Source organism: Lates calcarifer, linkage group LG24 (assembly GCF_001640805.2).
Source record: "Lates calcarifer isolate ASB-BC8 linkage group LG24, TLL_Latcal_v3, whole genome shotgun sequence".
NCBI lineage: Eukaryota > Metazoa > Chordata > Actinopteri > Centropomidae > Lates > Lates calcarifer.
In genome coordinates this window covers 2,357,077-2,380,413 of record NC_066856.1, presented here as the reverse complement: position 1 = coordinate 2,380,413, position 23,337 = coordinate 2,357,077, and the positions used below count along the sequence as shown (strand labels likewise).

Below are 23,337 nucleotides of genomic sequence, written 5' to 3'. Positions count from 1 at the left end.
GAATCAGGGGAATAAAACCAACATCAGATCCATGTAGAATGCCTATACTACTGCTCAAGTGCAACTGAGTCTCATACATACCCTGGTTTGAAAAGACAAGGTTTTCCCTCCCATCAAAAGTACTTTTGTCCATAATTAGAGAGTGAGCCAGCACTGTATCATTTCATTAACAAAGGGACAAGAACCACAGGAACAGAACAGCACAGCTTTGATAGACAATCATGTATGTCTAGTGCAACCTGTGTTGGATATATGATTATAAACACTCATAAACAAAATTACATCAGTCTCTCGTGATGTCTAATTTTTAATCCCAGTGCTGTACCTGAAGAAACGCTCTCAAGTCAGGAACAAATTGTGAAACACAAACAGCAAATTAAGTGTTCAGAAAAGCTTCACTGGTTCATGCAGGGAAGTTGTTTAATGAGCTTGACCCCGACGTGATTTGAACACGCAACCTTCTGATCTGGAGTCAGACGCGCTACCGTTGCGCCACGAGGTCCTGCAGCCCTACAGGAGCTTATCATGGAGTTGGGATTACAAGGATGAAATATGAAATGCCAGCTAACACATTAAAACATAAAATATGACTGCAAGTGCTCTATAAACAACCATCAACAACTAAGACACAAATTACAGTAATGTCATCATATAACAAATGTATCCTTGGCCTTTAAGTTACTTTCACTAGAGTCTAGAGTCCATGAAAAGCAAGCTACATTCCACTATGCAGTGCAAATGTAATGGGAGTAGCTTACATTTTCTTCATGTAGCACTGCCAAATGAAACAGCACAGGAATGTACAGCATGCTTGGTTTCACTTTAATGAGATAACAGTGTAGCGAATGGAGCAGCAGCCCTAACAGAAAGAACAGTATGTAAATGAGAGATATGGTTTCACGTGCAGCAAAATGTAGCAAATGCAAAAGAAGAGCATGTAAAATATTGAAAAAGTACATGAATAAAGTGGTCTGGCGGTTTAACATGTAGTCACAGGATAATCCCTGCTAAACTGACAGTGAAAAGATCTGGCAGGTTAAAAGAGTTTTGTATTGAGCACAGAAGATGTGAGCAAATATGCAGGGTGTGCCAGTGAGTATTGTCTGCAGGTCTTTTAGCTCCTGTCCCAGTGACCTGCTTAGTCACATGTGAGCTTTACTCATTCATTCATACACCAAGTGAGTGACATATCGCCACCGTAGTCTGATCAGGTATCCGCTTATCTGATCCTGCGTAGAAGGTGAGAGGGAACAGAGAGGTAGTTGTTCTCGCTTTCACACACACACACACACACACACACTCACTCACACTTGTGACATAAGCCCAGACAATAGCTCTCTTCACCCATTATCTATGTCTTTGTACCAGAGTGGGTTGCCTGTTCCTGTCAAAGACCACACAAAGACTGGTGCCCTGGAGGAAACTGGGGGAGAAAAAGAGTGTGTGTGAGAAAGAGAGAACATGTGCCTGTGTGTGTTTTATGATTGCTGCATTAGCTCCTGCAAGTGTTGCTATTCCCACAGGGGTGATGTCAGTAGCTAGATTTAGTTCTCAAATATCTCCCACTTCAGCAGGACCTCGTGGCGCAACGGTAGCGCGTCTGACTCCAGATCAGAAGGTTGCGTGTTCAAATCACGTCGGGGTCAAACCCTTTTTAAAGTCTGACAAACCTCACTGCAGCCACAGATACACCATCGGCCCTGGTTGGTTAGATAAATAAGCTTTCAAAGTGGAATAGCTCTGTATGACACACAGATTAATAAATGCAGGAGAGATGCCAGTCACACTTGTGGGTTTGAGCAAAGACATCACACAGACATGTGTCTCATTAGTTAGCATTGGGGAATGTCAAGCATCTGATTATTCCATAAGGACAGATAGCCAGCAGAATAATGCAGTCTCACAAAACTACAAGCAGCAACAGTTTACAGGCCAGATGAAATGTGACCATGCCTGTTATCTTCTAAAGATGTCATCAACAAACTCAGTTCTGTAAACTGAAAAAGTGGGAGAAATGTGATAAGTATGCAAGCAGCTGATAAAAGATGAGTCACGCGGATGAAGAATACTATGTTCATTATCTTATTGCTGTTTTAGTGGCATTGTTGAAGTGCGATCAAATCAGTGAAATATGCTCCACAGGTAGAGAAGAAAGTACATGTCTATAAAAATTCTGTTTTCTGCATATTGAAATCCCTTCAGACATGTTTTACTTAATTAATTCAAAGGGTGGTGTGATGATGTGTAAGAGAAAACAGAGAAAATGAACAGAAATAAAAAAAAATCTTACTAAAAAGTCAGTCAGAGGACTGCAAAATCTTCAGAGTTTCAGTGCCTGAGCAAAGAGCTTAGACACCATTAGGCCGTGACCTCTGACCTCTGGTAGTACAGACCTCCCTGTGAATCATCAGTTCAACCCAGTAGTTAAACCCCTCAACCTCCCACTTTTAGAGTTTGTGCTCTGCAGCACAATAACGGCCGTGATTTATGGAGTGTATTTTCTCTTCTGAGAGTCATCACTGGTGTCACAGATGTGCCTCACACACTCACACACAAACATGTGCACACACACCTCCCTAGCTCCTTATCTTTGCCACAAGGTTGACTGGTGTTATCAGGAGAAAGTAAAATAAATGCAAAACAAAATATAGGACAGTGGCAGGCTGCTGCTAGCACTCCTGTAAACTCACATGTAGCATACCTTACATTTACTTATGATGTTCATGCATTACAAAAAAACTTCTTTTTTTTTCTTTTAAAGGGGTGGGAGTGGGAGTGTGCATGCTATACACACAGACATATTCACACACACACCTCAAAGCAATGGCAGTTGAAAAATGTGCTTTATTGAAAGGCAAATAACAGCCTAAAATACACATTACACAGCTCGCTGATTTACCAAATTTTTAAGAAGGAAATAGAAACAGAAATTTCTCCATATGCAAACAAATACAGAACAAGGAGCAGGTCTGTTATATTGACAGCCTGTGTCATCTAGTCAAAATTTCCCTGCAAAGCTGACACTGCTGATGTCTGGACAGAGTTAACAGTGTGAAAACAAGCAATCTTTTGGGTCCTGTGAGTTGCATCGTGGGGACTTGAAAATCAGGCTTGTTCTGGTGCATCCTGCAGATGCTCAATCAGATTCAGGGTGGGTTCGGAGGACAGGTCAACAGGGCTCTTTGTCATGATCCGTTTCTGAGCAGTTTCTGTGGTGTGGCAGTGAGCATCGTCCAGCTTAGGGAGGCCGCTGCCATCAGGGAGCACATTCAGCCTTGGGGGGTATCCTTGGTCTTTAACAATGTTAAGTTGGGTGGTATGTGTCAAAGTAACATCCAAGTGAATGGCCAAGACCCAGCAGGTCCCCAGCAGAGCACTGTATTGTAAAGAGTTGTTATTAACTTCACCTGTCAGTGGTTTTAATGTTGTGGCTGATCAGTGCACATTTGCTGGTTGACGTCATACATCGGAGGTGTTTGTCTGTCCATCTATGATTTACAGAGACTCACAACACTTGTCTGAGTTTTTCTTACTCTAAACGGCGAGGTGTCAACCTGTCTCCTCAGCGGCTCTTCCACTCCACAATGGTTACACTGCACTGTAAGGGGCTACAAATAGTGTAAGAGAGTGTAACATGTTGAGAGAAAAGGCAGACAGAGAGAAGGGAAAAGATGGGCTTTTTTTAATATAATGCATTTATAAGTTCTGCATTCTTCAAATGAAGAATCATTCTTAAAATTAAGAACTGACTCCTTAAACTGAGGAAATGTAAATTTTAAGTAAATCTGTCTGTAATGACAGTGTAACTGAACAGTTAACTCCATGAAACATTAGAGAAATGACACATCATAAGGTAAACCAAATTACATATCAACCTTTCATCTGAAAACTAAAACACAATGGGCTAAACAGAAACTTCATATCAGTTAAGAACCTGCAGTCACTCTGCACTCAATACAGTTTTAGCCACTTGTAAATACAAAGTGAGCATTCAGGATAGTTTTTAATCAGCCTACCTTGGCAATTGCTAAACTATTGGCTGGCAGCCCTAAAAATGGTCCATACTGCATGTAAATTGAACAAACTGCTCAAAAAGCCCAATTTTTTCCCCTTTTTTTCAAATGGAAACAAGCAAAAGCTCCCACATAAACTGATGAAAATCTTCCCTTGTACTAAGAAACGTAAGTTAAGAGTCAACTACAAGATTAGGGATTTCGTAAGATGTTTATAGTGCAGGCACATAAGAAAGGATAAAAAGAAAAATGTGTATTTCTTTTGGCCACCGGTTTATATCTCCCCACCCTGTGCACTACAGCATAGTGGCAGTACTGGTGCCAGAGAGAATAGCAAGGGATCAAGCTAGTGATTTAGGCCAGCCTGTTAGACACAGAGTCAGTCCTGCAGCCTCTTAACCTCAAGACCCTCCAAATATCTGCCACACCCACACACACTGAGCCCAGGGGGAGCATCAGTTCTGAGGAGTCTCATACTGTAGCTGTGGAGAGGAGAAAAGGTGAAAGCCAGAGGAAATATCCTACTGTTACTTTAAGTCAAAGGGAACTTCCTTTACTTTGACAAATGACCCCTGATTTTCAAGCTTTCTGAGCTTTCTGATTTGGGATGAGTTGTATGCTTGAATAAACCTCTGGAGTGTGATCCGCTTGAGTGGGGGATTTGTAGTCCCTAAACCTTGTTTCTCCAGGACTACAAGTCGCGTATCAGCCCTCATGATAAGTACAACACGGAAAACCAAGCATCTGGTCTGGATAAAAAAAAAACTGGTTGCAGCATTTGCATGTGTGAGTGAGTGTGTGTGTGTGTGTGTGTGTCCACACAGGCCAGACATGCTGCCTCATGGCTCAGCATGAGCTGGAACCGCTGCTGCGATGAAGGTTTCTCTAACAAATTAGAACAGACTTTATCACATGAGGATCTCATTGAGCAGTTTCGTAATGATACATCATTAAGCCAATTAAAGAGTAAAACTTCAGACAGGATGTGCAAGTGATTAAGAGGCATGACAGATGTAAAAAAAAATAAAATAAACACACAGCAGTGTGTTGGTGTATGACAGAGACTCTGAGGTGTGACATCAATTGGTGGATTTTTAAAGCAAGTTCTTTCAACATCATATTTTCCTCTATGGTTATAAAATAATTCACTTGGGGACCTTATGGCCTGATGAGTGGATAGAAGCCATTTACGTGTATTAATGAATAAATGCCCAGTATGTAGGTTACTGTGGTTATGCATAATCAACAGAAAAAAAATTAGTAACCTTTTATTCAGTTACTGAAAGGAGCACATAAATGAGAACTGCACCATGAACTGTAGACCACTCACAGTCTGTACAGTCTTCAGCTAACAACTAGCATGTTGGCTTGCATCTCAAAGTCAATTTTTTAGTAGCATGTTTATTAGCAACCTGTCCAGAGTTGCAGGATAGGTAACTTGTTTGAGCAACTAGCCAGTTTCAGCCCTCCTAAGACAAGTGGTCATTAGCAACAGTAGGGGGCCTTTACACACATTTACCATCTTGCATATCAAAAACGCTTGGGAATCTTTTAGATGCAAAGTAACATGCATGATTTGGCATCAGAGTTGCATGAATGAAAAAAAAAAACATGTCTAATTGAATATGTGATTACAAGCATGAATGCATCTCCTGACATAAAGCTAAAATAAAAATATAATGGAACATATCCTAGACTTGAGGACAGCCTATGATATACAAATACAAATTACAGTATGAATTGCTTTGTAGTATGGTTTCCTAACTAATACACTTGATGAGCAGGTAAGCACAACCAGGCAGCTGCTAAAAACTGTCACTGTACTTTCTCAGTTGTTCGACTAACGTGTCCTCTGCAAGGCAGGACACAGTTCGGTAGTATACACTGACCTCTGACCTCCTGTGGATGGGAGAAAGCTAAAGGATAGTTTCCTTAAGGGGTTTTAATAAAGAGTCTGTCTGTTTCAAACACTTATCAGTAGAAATCAACTGACAGAGGGTGAGGGTGTCATGTTACTGAAAGGGCATTTTAATCTCAGACCCTGAGGGAGACGTCCCATCCAGGCCATCTGCTCAGCCTTGGACTGGGAAGAGGACTAGTCAGATTTGGTGCAGATGTGACATATCTGTGTATTATTGTAAGATGGACATAGATTGTCAGGAGGTAAAGAACAGGTGTCAGACTCCTACAGAACATTGGCGATCATCCATCATCTTTGTCAGAGTGTTATTTTCTTTGTCTTAACTTAGAGAAGACAATGAGCAGTACAGACATGCCAGTGCCAATATGCAACAATATGAATGTATTACAGACGAGAGCAGAAAGAAAAAACAATGAAAGTATGTTCTCATTTAGTTGTGCCACTTTGAAGTTCTTGTTATTCAGAGCATTCCATATGAAAAAGAGCCACACCAACATTCACAACATGAACTCAGCAATGACCTGTAATTTTAAACTAGCAAAGAAAATGCTACTTAGCGTGCCAGTTTCTATTACAACAATGTCCAACACTGGCTACAAAATGCTGCAAATGGCACTGAAAGTCAGTGTAGTCCCTGCATGTTAAGGCCTGCTGGTTCAGGTTGAGCACTGCAAGACTCTGTCTTCTTATAGAGACAGCAGTCAGCACAATTTCAGCACATTTTTGTTTATTATTTCATAAGCACAGAGGTTATGCTTGCCAGATGGGATTTCTAAATGAGCCAAGAGAAACACAGAGCACACGGTGAATCACCAAGAACAGACAACCCGCAGTGGAGATGTCACGACACACACAGCTCTTTCACAGACTGCAGATGTGGAACACAGAGAGGTCACAGAGTGTTTTCTAGGATTTGTGTTTGTGTGTGTGTGTGTGTGTGTGTGTGGAGGGAGAGGAGGAGGAGGTTCCTGGGATCTAAATGTGGAACAAACATCATTATGTACTGTATGTGTTACATATTGTGTCCTGTTTAAAGAGAAACATAATGTCATTGTCCATGTTGACAAATGGTCAAACAGCAGCTCCAATCGTACAGCAGCTAAGGCGACAGGAAAAGACTTCCGTCAGTCGGGAAATGCCCGCAAGTTAAACGGGCGACAGGCAGCTTGGACTGTCATTGTGTGGATGGTGAGCATACAGGATGGGGTATCGTAATGTTTAATAAAAGCGGAAAGGATGCTCTTCTGACTGATATGATCTGCATTTTGCAAGGGAAATCAGATGTTTAGACACAGTTTAATTTCAGTAAGGACTCGTTCCTCGTGGTATTCAGTATGTACTCACATATTCATCCAAAATGTACATAGTCACTTAATTTGTAAATACAACCAAACTTACTAAGTGGAAATATTTGTAATTCAGGTGGGTGACCATGTAATATGACCTCACAGAAGAAACCCTAACGTACAAAGGCTGTACTGAGGAGTGTGCTGGTCATGGTTTGTGAAGAACCAACAGACTGTGACCATGAAACCCTCTCACACACTTTAAGAGCACACACCTCACACTTCCACCAAAGAGAAGAGGATCTGTGTGTGTGCAAATCCTAGTAGGTTCAAGAACAACATATGTAGAGCAGACATTGAGATCCCAGGAGTGTAAAGGCCAGCAGATGGGAGTGGCAACTCTTTAGTCTCACATGTTGAAACAGTGCACCATGCTCACCACATCTGTACTGCAACTGCAGGGCACTAAACAAGCTCATGTACCCACTAAAGAGTTTTCTAATACCACTTTCACACACAGCTGGTACATCATACGTCGGAGGCAACGACTAAAGAAACTCCTGTGTCCACTTTCTATGTTCAACAAAAAGTTCAATAGAACACTGATGTAAGACAGACAAGAAATATACTGTCAAACCAAACGGTCAAACCATGACAATGATCCGCAGGTGTAGACTCCAAGAGGTATTAGAAATTTGATCCATCAGAGCCACCCCACAGAGTCCACCCACAACCACGTCAAGTAAATATAACACATGTATTATGGTATTTATCTGTATTATGGTACATTCAAAACAAAAATAGCATTTCACATGTTATACAGAATGGGATATGTATGAATCAACTTGGAGATCACAGAAAATCTACACAGTCTGAAATTACACTACCCTGTTCTGCATTCTCAATTGTGATTCTAGTTATTGTAGGCACCTTTTCTTTTGTTTTTTAAGATTGGTTTTGGGTATTGTTGCCTTTAATGGGAGTGGAAACACAAAGGAAAGGCATGGGAGATAGATGGGATGGCATGCAGCAAAGGCCACAGGCCAGATTTAGACCTGAGCCGCTACACCAAGGACTCAGCCTTGAAACAGAGTGTGTGAGCTACTGGTGCACCTCATGTGGGTTGTTTTTAACAGGCACATCAAGGCAGTATACTGTCAGTAATTTATTAGGTCAATTCAGACTCAAGCTGTGCTGCTCAGTCACACATTATGCATGTCCGTACAAAGTGAAAAGCTGGAGGGGTTTAAAAGAGAGCTTACTGCTCCACCATGGAGAAAGATACAAACAGGTAATGTGTGTACAGCAAAGCAGCTAGTCTAGATGACAAGATGAACTTCAGGGAAACCACTTGCACTCCATGCTGTCTGTCTTATCTCACTGGCCAGGGTAACAACTTATAGTTGCCATTTTTTGAAAGTCCTAGACTTAAGGCCTGGAAAAGCACACAACCTTCTGATCTGGAGTCAGATATGCTACCACTGCACCACAAGATCTTGATCTATTCTTATAGTCCTCCTCATCATCATAACAGACAGGAAATTCTTGTCAGGCTACAGATTGCAATGATGACCTGACATAAGGCAGTGCTGTGAAAATGTGCTGTGCAGTGAAAGCCACAACTAAAAGTAGTTTCTCCCTCCATAAGCCATGAGTTAACCTGGGTCACTCAAGGCAAAAGTCAGGATGATAAACAGGATACAGTACATCAATAAGAAAAATACAGAATAAGGAATGAAACCACTGAAATCAATGTGTTATCAAAATGCGTTTGATCATCTAAACACAATCAACTGAAATCATGTAGCATTGGTCATAATGCATTTTCTGAACTGAATGGATTATATGACAAATGGTCTTTTGGCAATATAATATATCATGTAATGGAGACACAGCCCAAGTTGAGGTTGCAACACAATAAACTGCATTTGTCGAGAAGTTTCCAGTGAAAGAAACTCCAGATCTCCTGAAACTTTGTCAGGAAAAAAAGACATGCAGAGAAAGACAGACAGAAGGGGGAAGAGGCATGAAGAGAGAGCTGATGAAAGCTACTTTTCAAGGGATCACTGGGGCAAACATCCAAAATCCACAAACACTGACGTCTGAAACTCTGAGCCACAGAGAGCTACAGTGAAGCCAAGGACTCAAAAATACATGAGATGTAAACAAAGGGGGAGAAAGCTGTCTAAAGAGACAGAAAAGGAGAGAGAAAGCCCAGATGTGTGTTTGTATTTGTATGGAGCTGGGCCAAGTGTCCTCTGGTTCACTATGTTTATGTTTTGCCAATCCTCAAACTGAGCTCTGCTCTCCAACAATATCCATTAGCTTGTGAGAATAAGTGATTGCTGGGACAAGAACTGACAAAGTATAATGGAAGAAGAAGAATTGTGTGAGTGAGGACTATCAAATTTCAATATAAGCCTGGAAGTAACAGTTTAATTTACAGTAACAGGTCTCTGGAGAATCTGGATGTTTGTGTGTGTTTTTACAACTGCTGGAAGAGGAAACATGTAGGGCATTCAACAAGAGGATTGCAAAGGGCAATTTATCAATGGAGGATTGCTGAAAGAAGTAGTAGTCGTAGTTAGGTGAAGAAAACAGTGAAAACATCTACACGGATGGAACCAATGACCTGGGGCTTCGCAAATACTACTGTGCCATACCATGCCATAATTTTACAGACTGCCATTAACTGTTTACACACAGTTATCAGTTAATTAGGTCCTACCTTCGTGACAGTTATGTGTTCGATTGCATTATATGGAAGGGTGTCTATTTATAGCAGTGAGGAGAGGCTAAATAACAGAACCACCTCTCTGTATGAAGCAATACAGTTCAACCACACAACAAGCAGCATCGAAAATGATCACACAGTTGAATCAACACCTCTCTGAAACTATTTGAATAAAAACTGAACATTCAGAAACAGTGGGATTTATTGTTGTGTTAGACTACAATAGGTGTGCCTGATAAACTGCCAACTGAGTGTATTTGATCAATCTAATTCTTAATTATTATTTATTAATAGATTGATCATTAAGACCCCCAGACTGAATTACATAGACACTGCATACTGTGTATATATAGAGTGCTGTACAGTACATGCACTGGCCCACTTCAGTCACCTGATTTCCATTTGTTTTCCTGAGCAGACCACATTATGTAACATAAGAAGTCATCTACATCCCCTGAGCCTTATGCTCCTCACTGAATCTGTAGTAATCAGGAAAAATCATGTCTTACTCAGCCATTTAAAACTAAAAAAACCTGAGTCAGTGAAGGAAAGTACAGTAATTTCCAGACTATTGAGCACACCTGAATATAAGCTGCACCCACTAAATTTAAAAAGAAAAAAAAAAAAAATGTATGTGCAGCAGCTCTATTTCCTTTTTCGACAGCCAGATCGATTGCCTTTAACTTAAAAGCTGCATCATATGCATTTCTTCGTAGTGTTTTCCATGATGAGGGTGTGTGCATTAAGCGCAAAATGACTGATCTGAAGAATTTAGTGTGAGTGCATTTGATCTAATTCAAACAGTTTCATTGGTCCACTGTGACCTGTTCGGTAATTTCATTGGTCTGATGTGACAAGGCTTAAATGTTTGGCGGCATGAAGTTCGTCTCCCCGTAAAAATCTATAAATTAGCAGCATCATTATTTAAACCGCAAGGTTCAAAGCGTGTGAAAAAAGTAGCGACTTATAGTCTGGAAATTACGGTAAGCAGAGCTGGGGAATTTTTCAAAAAGGGAAAAAAATTAATGTCGTTTATTTGTCCAGCTTTATGTACAACATCACAACTAGGATAAATTAGTGAGGTACTGTATCACAGCACTCCACCTCCCCACTGAGTAATGGAGGAGTTTACTTCATGGCTGTGGAAATGCTCATTGACCCTGGACAGGAAACAGGCAACACATAGGAAAAGCACTTGAGCCTGAGGAGAAGCAACATCAGTGGGAAACATCCATGTGGGTTAAAAGAGAGAGGCGGGAATGAAAGTGAGGTAAGACAAGCGGACAAGCAGGAAAGGACACTGAAAAGTGAAAGTGAGAAAGAGAGAGAGGAAGAAGATCAAGGACAGAGGATGTGCTTAATAGTTTAGATGGACAGAATAAACAAAGAGAGGAAAAGAGATATTAAGGGCAGCCAGTCACCTTGGATCACACTGGGGTCATATCTGATTTTACATCTGTAGATTGTATTATGTTTTAATAACAACAAGGGGAAATTCAAACCTCTCTGGGAGATACAGGTGAAGAGTAAAAATGGTCTACCTGTCCAGTACCTATCCCTCAGTGGACTAAACCAAATATGACTGAAGATATTAAGCTGAAATGGACAGAAGACTGCAGGTTCAAACTGAACATAAACCTCTGCTAATGATAAACTAACCAAAGCTGCGCTCTGTAAACACTCAAGATTTGTTTTGACTTGTGGATTTCATTTTCTATCAAATATCATGTAAACACAATTCTGATAAGCATGAAAGCAGGCGGCAGCAGAACCCTCCAGCACACAAACACTCAAAGCTAAAACGTCTAGATCAGGATGAACATTAAAATGCAATCAAAGTTTGGCCAAGGGCAATCTGTCTCCTAGATTTCAGCCAAATTCATGTCTCACTATCAAACACACGCATGCAGGTGGATGAACCTCACTGCTCCACACCAGGGTTTTCAATTACTTTCTTTTATTTTGAGAGAGCCGCAGCTAAGTAGAACTAAAAAACCTGCTTAGCTCATAAGTTCCCACCATAACCATAATTTCTGGGTTTTTTGAGATTTCCACAAGTGTGTTGCAAGCCACCCCCTGGGCCTAAGCATCAGGGAATTTGGGGGAGCTCGTTTCCAACTTTCCAACTATCACAAGCTAATGTTACCTGGCAACCTCTACTAGCTAGCTAAACAGTCAGTAACACATACTACTTCTGTGATGTGAGGGATAAAGTCAAAAAACCTTAGACAGTTTTTCGGACAGCCAAATACTGGAGGCAATGGCAATTGGGTAAGTGTGTGTTTACCTGAGAACTCATTATGTTAAGTTCCTCACATAGTCATAGGAAAACAATTCTACTACAGTAGAATACTACTATAGTGCTGATTACTATGTCTACTACTACAATGACTACTACTGCTGCCTTACACCTCTTACACTATGTCTGCAGCTTAACAATGCCCAACCTAACTTCAGCCTTCCGCTGCTGACTTCTCAGCTAGAGGGTTCGACAGAAATTCATCAGAGATCACAATCCATGCAACACAAACACTATAACATTCAGCAAATGATTCACAGGTGGCTGGACAGATTGGATTTGTGCTATCCAATCAAATGTCCCGTAATTCTGATTTATAACTGACATATGGCCTCAGTAAATGTGAGGTGGAGATGATGTGTGCTTGACACAGAGAGAGACAACACGAGACAGCTACTGATTTCAGTCCAGTTTTACTTCAGTCCTGGTTTGAGACATTAGGAAATCCAGCTTGACAAGCAAACATCATGTCCACTCAGTTTTATTGAGACGGTTAAGAATTATGCCATAATTATCTCAGTTTCACCATTTCCCAAACTCATAAGGAACTATTTCTTTTAAGTTAAAAAAAAAAAAAAAAAAAAAAAAAAAAAAGCAGATTTTTTTCTTTATTCCAAATGAACTCTGATCTGTTTCATGGTGTTTCCCCAGTGTCAACAGCATTAGAAAGAAACACACAGGGCCACTTTGCAACTCAACTGCTTTTCTGTTAACTGTCTTGAACTTGGCAGGATACGCTGCATTCAAAGCCAAAGGCTGACGAAGACACCTGGCTCACACATACTGTCAACAGCCTGTTACTGCAACTGTGCAGACATGTTTGTTTGCGTAGTGTCACAGAAATAGACTTCCTGCATTTATGTCATTATTCTGGACTAATCAGTGTAGTTGTAACTAAATGCTGGAATTCAGTGGTGAGAGAAGTCACATCAGTGAAGTCTGAGATTATTCAGAATGAGGGACACAGATGCTCCATTCTCCCATTTCCCCCCAAAATTATGGTTATTGCATCTGCCTAATGAGCAAGGCATACCTACAGCCTTCAGTTTCAAATGTGTGTTTGTGTGTGCATGCATCTATTACTACATTTAGAACAGGCCTTGTTACCTAACACTGTGTAGATGATTTTAGACAAATTTCTTTAGACCTGCCTAATTTATATCCATAAATCACTGTCTCTAAGTCTGTTGATCACTCAGCTCTGTAGCACCACTCACTCTCAGTGTCAAAAAGAGAGAAATCCACAACCTCAAACCAGAATGACTCTTCTGTTTCTACTAAATCTTCTGATTTTCCCATGTTGCCCTTCTAATGGCAACTGAGTCTTCCAAACATAACAACATTATATTTAACTTTCAGGGTACCCACCCATAACTAATGAAGTGCCTGTGAAGAGAGAAGCGGTGCCATTCAAGACGTGCACTAAAAAGGGGGGTTGCATGTATTCACATGGGTTTGATCATTTCTCCACAGGAGCACCAGCTGGAAAGCATAAAATTCAAGACATGAAACAGTGGACAATATTGAGTATGTCATGTCTGAAGGCCACTACCACCACTCTCTGCTACTTTCTCCTGTCTACTAATGGACTAACCATGCAACTTTAAAACCTCGGACTGTATTGCACCAATTTATTCTCATGTCCCAACATGATCCAACATCATGCTCTCTGCGTTTATCTCTTAACATTTTTTACAAAATGTCTCTGACGTGTTATCAACATAAAATCTGGAGGGTCATCAGATAATGACAACAGTGAACATCTTGAAATATGTGCACAATCACTTCTCAATAGATGGACTGTGAGCCACAAAAAAAGAAAGCCATACGAAAAATACGAGAAAGAAAGAAGAAAGAACGGATGATAGTTGGATTAATAGGGAAGGAAAAGAGAGGAGACAAATGCAGGAAAGAGGATAGAAGAAAAGAATGGGTGGGGAAAAGGAGGGATGATAACAACAGGAGGTAAGGAGAGAGGAAGGAGGTTGAGAGAGAATAAAAAGATGTTGAGAGAAAGCACCGGAGGCTGTGCTGCAAGGTTAAATCTAATGAGCTCAGTGTTTATCGACAAGTGAATTAGGGACACAGTTACACCAGTGAGGGTTGAAATTTTTACACCCATGCACACCCACATGCACGCACACACACACACACTTATTCTAGGTAATCTCAGGACCTGCTGATGCTTGAAACAAGACTGTAATGTAAAGCAACTTCAATACGTCTAATTCTCTTTGGCTGTGCATGAAGACAGGGTGCTGCTGAGCTGAATATAACCTGTGGGATCAATTCACAGCATCTCGGAGCTACAAACATCAAGAACATGTAGGCTTCCACAAAGTACCATAAACTGTACTTCTGTGGCTGTGTTTTCCATGGTGACAGCAGTGTTGTTACTGCATTCAATTTATTCAATTTTCAACTTGTTTTGCTTATTTCTCCTTCTATGATGTGCCATAACATGATACAAACACAATACAGTCCAACCCACAACACTCCAACAGCAATGAGCAAATGCAACAGGCATGCCAGTGAAAGAGCCAGTCAGTCAACCAGTGAGCCAACCCTGCTGTGGTTTAGATGAAAGGTGAAATAAGAGGCATTGTATCAGTTAGACTGCATACAACCTTCTTGCTGCTCAATGCTCCGCCTCCCCCTCCGCCCAGTACTTTCACTGAGGCTGCTCTCATTAAAGTCTGTGAGTGATGGAGGAGAGCTCCATCAATCTCTCTTAAAGACCACCAGTGTTGAAGGCTTGGTGTGAGAAGAGAGCCACTGGAGAGGGAAAATGGCCTTGTTTTGCCCTGACTTCAAGGTCCATATGCATGTCCGGGTGGGGGTGAAAAGAATAACAGACACCCACCCTCAACCCCCCCGCAGCAGAGTCTCACGTAGTCTGTTTACATAGATGAAAAGGTGCAGACCTACTAAACAATGCTGGTTTGATCCTAAGAGTAAAGTGGGGCTGTTTACCTCTGAATTTAAATATACTGCCAGACACAGACCAAAGCAGTGTATTTTTTCATTCAATTGCAGGCCAACACAGAAAATAAACACCTCCCTGTTGGAGAACCTGTTTTGTTTCCAGTGGACAAAACTATGTGCTTTTCATGCTATTTTAATCCACAGTATTTTCTGACTTGGACAAAGAGGGACTTTGCAACAGTATATTTGAGTCAAGAAATTTCAACCTGGACAGCTCATTACTTTAATATCAGGACTGGTTTCTGAAACCAAGCTAATGAGTGTGCATGGGTTGATGTAGTATTGCTAACACCAGCTCAGGGGGTTGTTTACCAATAGGTCAGCCATAAAGATTAATATGTGGTGAAAGGTTATCTTCTCCTTAACTAAACAGATTTTGTACGGAAGACCTAAAATGTGGCCCACATTGACTGAGAACTGAAGAGGCAGGTTGGAGTTTTTCATGGGAATGCTGCAGGCAACAGACTGAAAAGAGGTGATGAAAGTTTAAGTGCCTCACAGCACTCTGTCATTTGCAAAGAGGAGGGTTACTGGGAAATCTATTTGGCTGACAGACTGTGGGTGAAGCTGATAGTATGAAACCGGCTCAACCAGGTCATTCACCTAAACCTGACAGCACATACACAGAAACACACGTAAACACACACACCCACACACACTTCGCTCCAGGACGCCATAGCAAAAAACAAACATTTGTCTGTGAAGAAGTTGCAGTGTTTGACAGGTGTACTGTACAGATGGAGGATGTTTACACAGCCTTCAAGTTCATTAGTATACAGATAGATGCACACACAAACACCTCATGAGGTCTTGTTCTGTCAGTACGGTACACCAGTCACAGACTGTGGTGAAATATGATCTAGGATACCTAACACCCACTGCCAGTCAGCCTCCTGCAAAGATGGTCTACTGAGCTCTTGCAGCACCAGCCACTTTCCTCAACAGGGACATAAGCACAAGCCACAAACAAAACAACAAAATAACAACAAAACCCAGTGTAACCATCAGTAAAACCAGAAGTTATACACCTTCATGTGCTTGTATTGTATACTTTAGGCCAAATTCTGTAATGTTACTTTTAAGTAAAAAGTTTCAAATACAACTCATGATGGCACTGGTGTATCCTTACAAGTAAAGTTCTAACTTTTTTCAAGAGTTACTCTAATACCCAGAAGGCCTGGACCACTTTCCTTATTATAAACGGAGGAAAATGCAAAAACTAGGATGAAAACAGACACGTGGCCACATTTTTAGCATTCAGAAACATCACTCTTCTATTCTTATACAGAAAAAAACATCCCCTCCAGTGTGCAGAGAATTAGAGAGAATTACAGATTTAATCTTATGCAGTAGGTGTACTTCCATTCCGTCAAGCTGCAAAATCAGCACCTAACACTTTGGCTCACCATCTTTCAGGCAGACAGTTTGGAGATGTGAGGATCTGTTTGCAGGATGCAGATGCTATTTACAGGCTGTCTCCTCCCCTCAGGCATTACTGATCCCTAATCACAGGGTGTGAGATGGTTGGCCTGTCAGTGGCAACTCAGCATCCTCACAGCCTCAGAAACTGATGAGCAGAAACCCAGCTGTTATCAATGTATGGTAACTCTTAGTCTAGCAGCAACAGGATAACCAAACCATGATTCCTCGTGACATTTTCAAGTCAGTCTCAAGTGTCTCACAATTGTTTCTGGGCAGGGGAAATGAACATGATGTGCGAGCTGACTCTGACTACTCATTGTTGTTGTAGACATACAGTTGTAGTAGTAGTCTAATACTATGAGTCAGTGTCCTGCAGAAACGTCCTTAGTCATAAAAGATTTTAAATACAGAAATACAGAAATAACTGGTTGATTTTCTTGCATAGGCTTCTCAGACTGCAGCACATTTTCACAACAACAATGTGGTAAATATTCTGCCCAACAAAGTGTAATGTGACCTGAAAGTTAAATTTAAGAAGTAAGCACTGAAAAAAATCTGTTCTAATGAATCCAGGCCACAGAGAAAGGTCAAGACAAACACATGAAAGCACGTTTAAATAGCTCCCGTGTCTTTCAGCCGCACTTCCTTAGTCTGTACTGACTGACCCCATTTCATGGTCCAAGCAAAGACTAATCATCCCACAACATGTTCTGCAACCAGAAAAAAAAAATGTCTGGGCAGGAAATTGCTTTGCGCAGATAAATCCACAACTTTACATATTCATCAGTGAAATTTATCCAGCAAAATCTCTATGATGGCTATCAGGACCAGATGAGCTGAATTTATGAGTCACTTGCAGGACCTCAATGTCACATTAAGTTGTGTATAATAACCCAGTCTATTCTTATGATTGGAGGAGGGAGGAGCTGTACTTTGTGCATCTTTTTAAACATCAATCAACCTGCTATCTTCTACACAGGAGACTAAACAACAGCACCTGTATTTCTATCAGCCTATTTACCCTAAATGCACAAAAGCAGGGGATTGCCAGCAATAATAGGTTTTGAATGATAAATGGTAAAAACCATTCACATTAATTAGATTAGTTAAATGGATTTGCCAAAGGGGAGAAGAAGCAGATGTAGCTGATGGCTTGATATGTTTTTATTATTCAAGTGAAGTCAATTGTATTTAGTCCTATATCACAAAAAACTGCTACAATAATGTTGCCCTTCTTGCCACCATAGGTAAGAATAAAACCAACAGGCCACAATATCATCAATCAAACAACGTGAAATTATAAAACTATCAATCTGTTAAAGCTCCAAAGGAGACTCCAGTGATTTATTACCCTTTCTAAGAATAAGCATCCTCGCAGTAAAGCATACATGTCAACATGTAATTTCATGGTGTCTGATGGGGCTTTCCTTAGGTGTTCATGGGACAAACAACAATGCATTCATCATGTTGTTGCTCCTGTGGGCACATGTCAATTCAAATCAAAGGCATCTCAGTCAGTGGCAAAAAGACTGAGTCATTGCTGAATGATTTCTCTTGAAGAATTTGGTAGCCTTGGGCTGCAATCAGATAACTGTCCTTGCTAAAGAGCAATGAAAAACTAGTTAATTTACTCCATGTACAGTGAAGCAACAGCCAAGGTCAAACAGCAGTGCTCTGTGTTACAATAACACACGGGACAAGTAGCATCCGCAAACTGAAGCAAGACGATGTGTGCATGCTGCCATTTCACTGGATCCTGTATCAAGGATTTTCTGCTGGGGTTCAATGGGACCCAGTCTTACTCATATTTTGCAGGACTGCACGGGAACACACAGAAACAGGCAGGGTTTAGGACTCAACTCACAGTAACGGCGTACCAATCTACTACCAATCTAAAAGACCATCCATCACATTTAAGCCACGCTGAACCCCTTGACTACTTCAGTATATTTCCACAACACAACCTCTTGAATCAGCACCCTGAGAACAGACGAGAGTGACCTCCCAGCAAGGGAAGTTCTAACTTTAGTTTTAAAGACTTTAAGCTCCCAAATACAAAAACTGTCAAAAATGTTTATTTTGTATTCATTAACTACACAAAGACAGGCAGTCTACTTTAGCCCAATAGCAAACTTCCCCTGTAACTCATATGGCACCGCTTGATTCAAAATAACTCAGTCCAAATGACTGCAACATCCCACAGTCCCGCCAACGTCTAAGCCCTTCTAACATCACAGATTTATTTTTCTCCTGTAGGCCTGAGCATGCCATTTCCATTTCACAGATCTGTCTGGATGTCAGAGAGGATATCTTGGTGGGCAGATGCTTGGAAAAATTCAGACAACCAGTCAGCTCAATGTATGAGTCTTAACACACAAATATTTCTGTAAGGAGCAGTGCAAAAATACAAACAGTTTCAAACCAGCAATCACAGGTGAATGCTGTATTTTTGTGTTATATCCTATTTCAGACAGGCAGGTGTTTTACAGAAGCAGGTGTGTTTGCAGAGGTGGTTGCAGCATAACAAGGGAAAGTAAAGAAAGATCATATATCACAGAAAGGAGAGATTATTCACTTCTTTGGCAAAGGAAATACCTATAAAGTGCCCTCAGCGCAACAGAACAGCTGATTTAATTTGACAATAGATTCCAGACCAGTAGGGAACCGTTCATGAGAACAATTATGGATGATCAATACATACACAGTTTCGAAATTCACTTGGCACAAGCCTTTTTTCGGGTATCATGTAAGCTAATCAGGCTAATCTGCATCCAGGGAGCTGCTGTATCAACAGCATGAAAAATTAAGCTCCTGCTGATAATGAATAATGATGATAATGTCCTGAAGCCAAACTCAGTTTAAAGTTAAAACTGGGGTTGAAAACCATTGTGGGATTAAATATTTTACCTCCTTTACTTTCAGTTTTTAGGTCTCAACACATGGATGGCTTTATTAAAAAGGCATTAGGTCATGATGTAGCCTAAGTCATTGATGCAGTCAGGTCACTTGTTGGGACTAAAGGATACTGTGAGTATACTGATACCAAATTACAATGATGTCACACAAATGGCATCAAATGTTACCACTGGCTGATTAGGTTCAGCATCATTCAGACTCATCTACTAATACGAGATCAAAATGTAGGTTACACGGTGTTTGATAAAAGCTTAGTGCAGCTACTGACTATACACAACCATGTTTATTTACTTTATCCGCTGAAAGAAAAGACTTTGTGTGTGCATATTGCTCAAGGGTTTAAAGACCCAGAGTGCATTAGAGCAATCGAAAGGCAATGACAGACAAAGCCACAAGAGGACTTTGATGTTTTATATGAATCTTTTTCCAAATCGTACATGAATCATTCAAGTTATGCCTTCCAACCAACTATTAAAACATCTCATACAGTAAATCAGTTAGCAACTAATTCTTCAGTCTAAATGTATTTAATTCTTCCATATAATTGTATTTTCCCACCCAGTACCCAGTGTGTACAAAGACTGTCCTCTCTGCCAGAGGGTAAACTGCTCAAGTTCTGTTTTTACCAACATCTGCCCTGGTTAAGTGTTTGCCGAGCAAGGCCCTGAATCCCTAAAGGAGCACTGTTGTGTAGGAAACCCCACTGACATGCAACATCTTAGCATGTAACATCAGATCTGCATTTACTAAGGCTACACAAACCTGCTGTTCCTTAAACTGCTTTGCACTCCCCAGAGAATCACTCAATTTTAAGGCTTCACAGAAAGTTTAAATGCTAATTGGGATCCTGTGCATGAACATTATTATGCTTTGTTGTGAGTTCCTTACAGTCTGAGAATTAGGATTTTGCCTGAGAAACACTAGTTGGGTTAGAAACGACAATGGGAAGAAGATTCAGAAAGACAAATTACATGGACAGAGACCGTTCGTTTTTGACCCCTTTTCCTGAGAACAGCAAGATAACAACAGAGATACAGAGGTCAAAGAAAAGCCAAAAGACAGCTACCAGTAGTAGAGAGGAGATTAATATTTGATCATATAGCAAACTGAACCTACTGCAACAGAATGTGTAAAAATTAAACAATCTGTAAGTCTGTGCAAGAAACTAACATGTCTTTTTTATGACAATAATGAAATAAATTAGTATAGTGTGACAGGAGACCACTCACAGTAACAAACACGTGGAGAATTAACAACAGCTCAAAGCAGCATTTTAGCATCTTTAAGCTAGCTATTTGCAGCAACAAATGGATCGTTTACAGCAAAAAAGTTAGCGGTTAGCTAACTAGCTGGTGCAGAAAGTCGTCACCTAAAAGGCAGTTATTTTTGCAGCAGCATGGTGGAAACCAAATGAGCTAAAAGAAGAATGAATGTTGGCCTTACCTCTGTCAGCTGACCAGAAACCAATGCTAATGTTGCTCTGTTTCTGCTGAATATGTAATAGGCACTTGTTCGCTAACATGTCAGCCATCGCGACTTTATTAAGTGTCAACATGTCGAGGATTTAGTCCGTCAGCTCATCTAGAAGCTCTTCTACACCACTGTGGCCAGAAGAGAAAAACAATTACTTATAGCCTAAAACAAAAACGCCCCTCCGAAAACAAACATGACCTATCGTAGCAGAAATAGCGCAGCTGTATTTAATCACAGTATTTGGGGCTGTGTTCCATTTAGGTGTACTCGTTTGTGGGCCTGGTATTGTAAATGCTAGCTCACTGTCATGGCTGACCGACCCAACTAAATGGAAAAGACACGCTGTTAAAGTTATTAATTCAACCTTTTCTTGCTATAAAATGTCTATTTTAATGTTTAATAATAGAGTATAATGCAACAAAACATTCATAAATAAATAAATGTGTTCCTGTCCTAGTGCTATGTACCAAATGTACTTGCACTATAACATGAAACTGTATTTGCACAACATCTGTCTCATTTCATCCATATATAATGTGAAAATAACCTTACATAAGAAATGTGTCAGGTGTTCCCTCCCTCAGACAATCATTCAGAGGTCTTGTTCTTAATACTCTGATAAACAACCCGTGCTTCTGCACCAGTAACTTAGTGCTCTGTAACTGCAATCATGGCCACAGAAATAAGCTGTTGACAAAACAGTGGATCACACCCAAGAGGGCCTGGCATAGCCTGCGTGTTGAAACACTGCAAACCACATAGTTGGCCTTTGCTACAACTTGCTCAAAGTTGGATCCAGCTGGAAGCAGGAATTGTCATCTCACGGAGACGTGGGACGAGAAAAACAAGAGGGATAACTCAAAGTACTTGAGAAGGCTAGCGTACTCAAAAGAAAAGGAAATGAGCTTTGAATTTGGTTTTATCCAAACAACTGAACTGACTAAATCCACTGGTTTACCTCTTGCCAATAAACACAATATTCTTAGCTCTAACTATGTCATCATATGAAGCAATATACATTTTATGGATAAATAATGCAAATGTATTTAGCTCTCCACACCATAGCTGTTGAGGCATTAATGGAGATGAGTTAACCTCCTTCACTCTGTGGTCAGCTTTAACTTCAGTCCATTCCAAGCCAGTGAAACTGCTAGCCAGTCAAGCATATTATATGAACCACCAACCATCACTCTGCAACCCTGACACAAGAGTAGATTGGACTTTTAGTTTTGCAAACAGCTCTCAGCAGGCTAGCTGCTCTGAGGGCAGAAATAATCTTGGTGGTTAAGTTTTTTTTTTTCTGGCTTAGAAACATTAAACCTCAATGCAAAAGTAAGAGAGCATGAAACTAAGATCATTAAGTCTATCTCTATTTCTTTTTTCTAATTGAAATAATGCTGATAAAAGTTGTCAATTACCCTAACTGACCTTTCAAGTTCATTGTATATTCATATTTTTAAACCATTCAAATTTCCCAGGCTACAAAGCTATGTTTCCTTGGCTGCATCCATTGAAGTTTAACTCAACCAATGTGATTATGTCTGCCTTCAGAGCAGCTCTGCCTCTAAGAAATGATTGTATAACTGTAACTGGAATCTATGAAAGCTGGGGAAAAGCTTCTCCTCTCCACAGAGCCAGAGTTGGGAGCTTCCCTTAGCTAAAATGTGGAACTACAACAGCCTATACCATTACTGAATGGAAAGTAATGCCTGTGTGTATTTTAAGAGCAGAAAAATGGGCCTCCATGCTAAGACGTGCAAAGTGTAGACAGTGGAAGCTGTCAAAACAGCCTTTATGAATGTGTTGGGAAAGCTGAAAGTGCTTTTCCATCTTACCAGTATTAGCAAACATACATTTAATATATTTAATTCAACAGCCTGTCATCTTGCTCAACTGTTCCATTTAAATAATACAAATATGAATGTATAGTTCATCCTCCAACCCATCAAATGGTCGTAGTTTTAAAATAGGTTTCTGACAGTTTGACAGTTCAGGAAGAAGATTTAGATTTCTCCTCAGCCCTCCAGCAGTCCTGCATCAACTACCCTGGCAAAGAATGGAAAAGACAAAATTACCTCCTTGAATACAGCTGAAAAGAACACAAAGCAAAAAATATTAACTACACTTTTGTATAACAAAAGATTACTACTTTTTCTGCCATGTTCTACTATCTTAGCTGGCCATGGTGATTATCAGTCCCTGACTTCCAGTCAGTCAGTTCCCAGCCAGGTAAAACAGAATGACATCAAAGCAGCTTAATGGTAACCTTTCCCAAAGCAAACCCATTA

General features: G+C 40.5%; 1 protein-coding gene, 1 long non-coding RNA gene and 2 other non-coding genes across 4 annotated transcripts in view; 1 reads left to right on the top strand and 3 right to left on the bottom strand.

Annotated features, from left to right (window-relative positions):
* Positions 1-23,337, bottom strand: part of LOC108898296 (partitioning defective 3 homolog) — a 310,889-nt gene that overhangs the window by 279,698 nt on the left and 7,854 nt on the right. The gene's annotated exons all lie outside the window — the stretch shown is intronic.
* On the bottom strand, positions 431-502 carry trnaw-cca (transfer RNA tryptophan (anticodon CCA)). The gene has a single exon. It is a non-coding gene; the product is annotated as a tRNA-Trp (tRNA).
* trnaw-cca (transfer RNA tryptophan (anticodon CCA)) lies at positions 1,575-1,646 on the top strand. Its single transcript has one exon. It is a non-coding gene; the product is annotated as a tRNA-Trp (tRNA).
* On the bottom strand, positions 2,825-23,141 carry LOC108898297 (uncharacterized). Its single transcript, XR_007809311.1, has 3 exons — positions 21,020-23,141; positions 3,534-3,608; positions 2,825-3,376 (listed from the first exon to the last, which is right to left on the bottom strand). It is a non-coding gene; the product is annotated as an uncharacterized LOC108898297 (long non-coding RNA).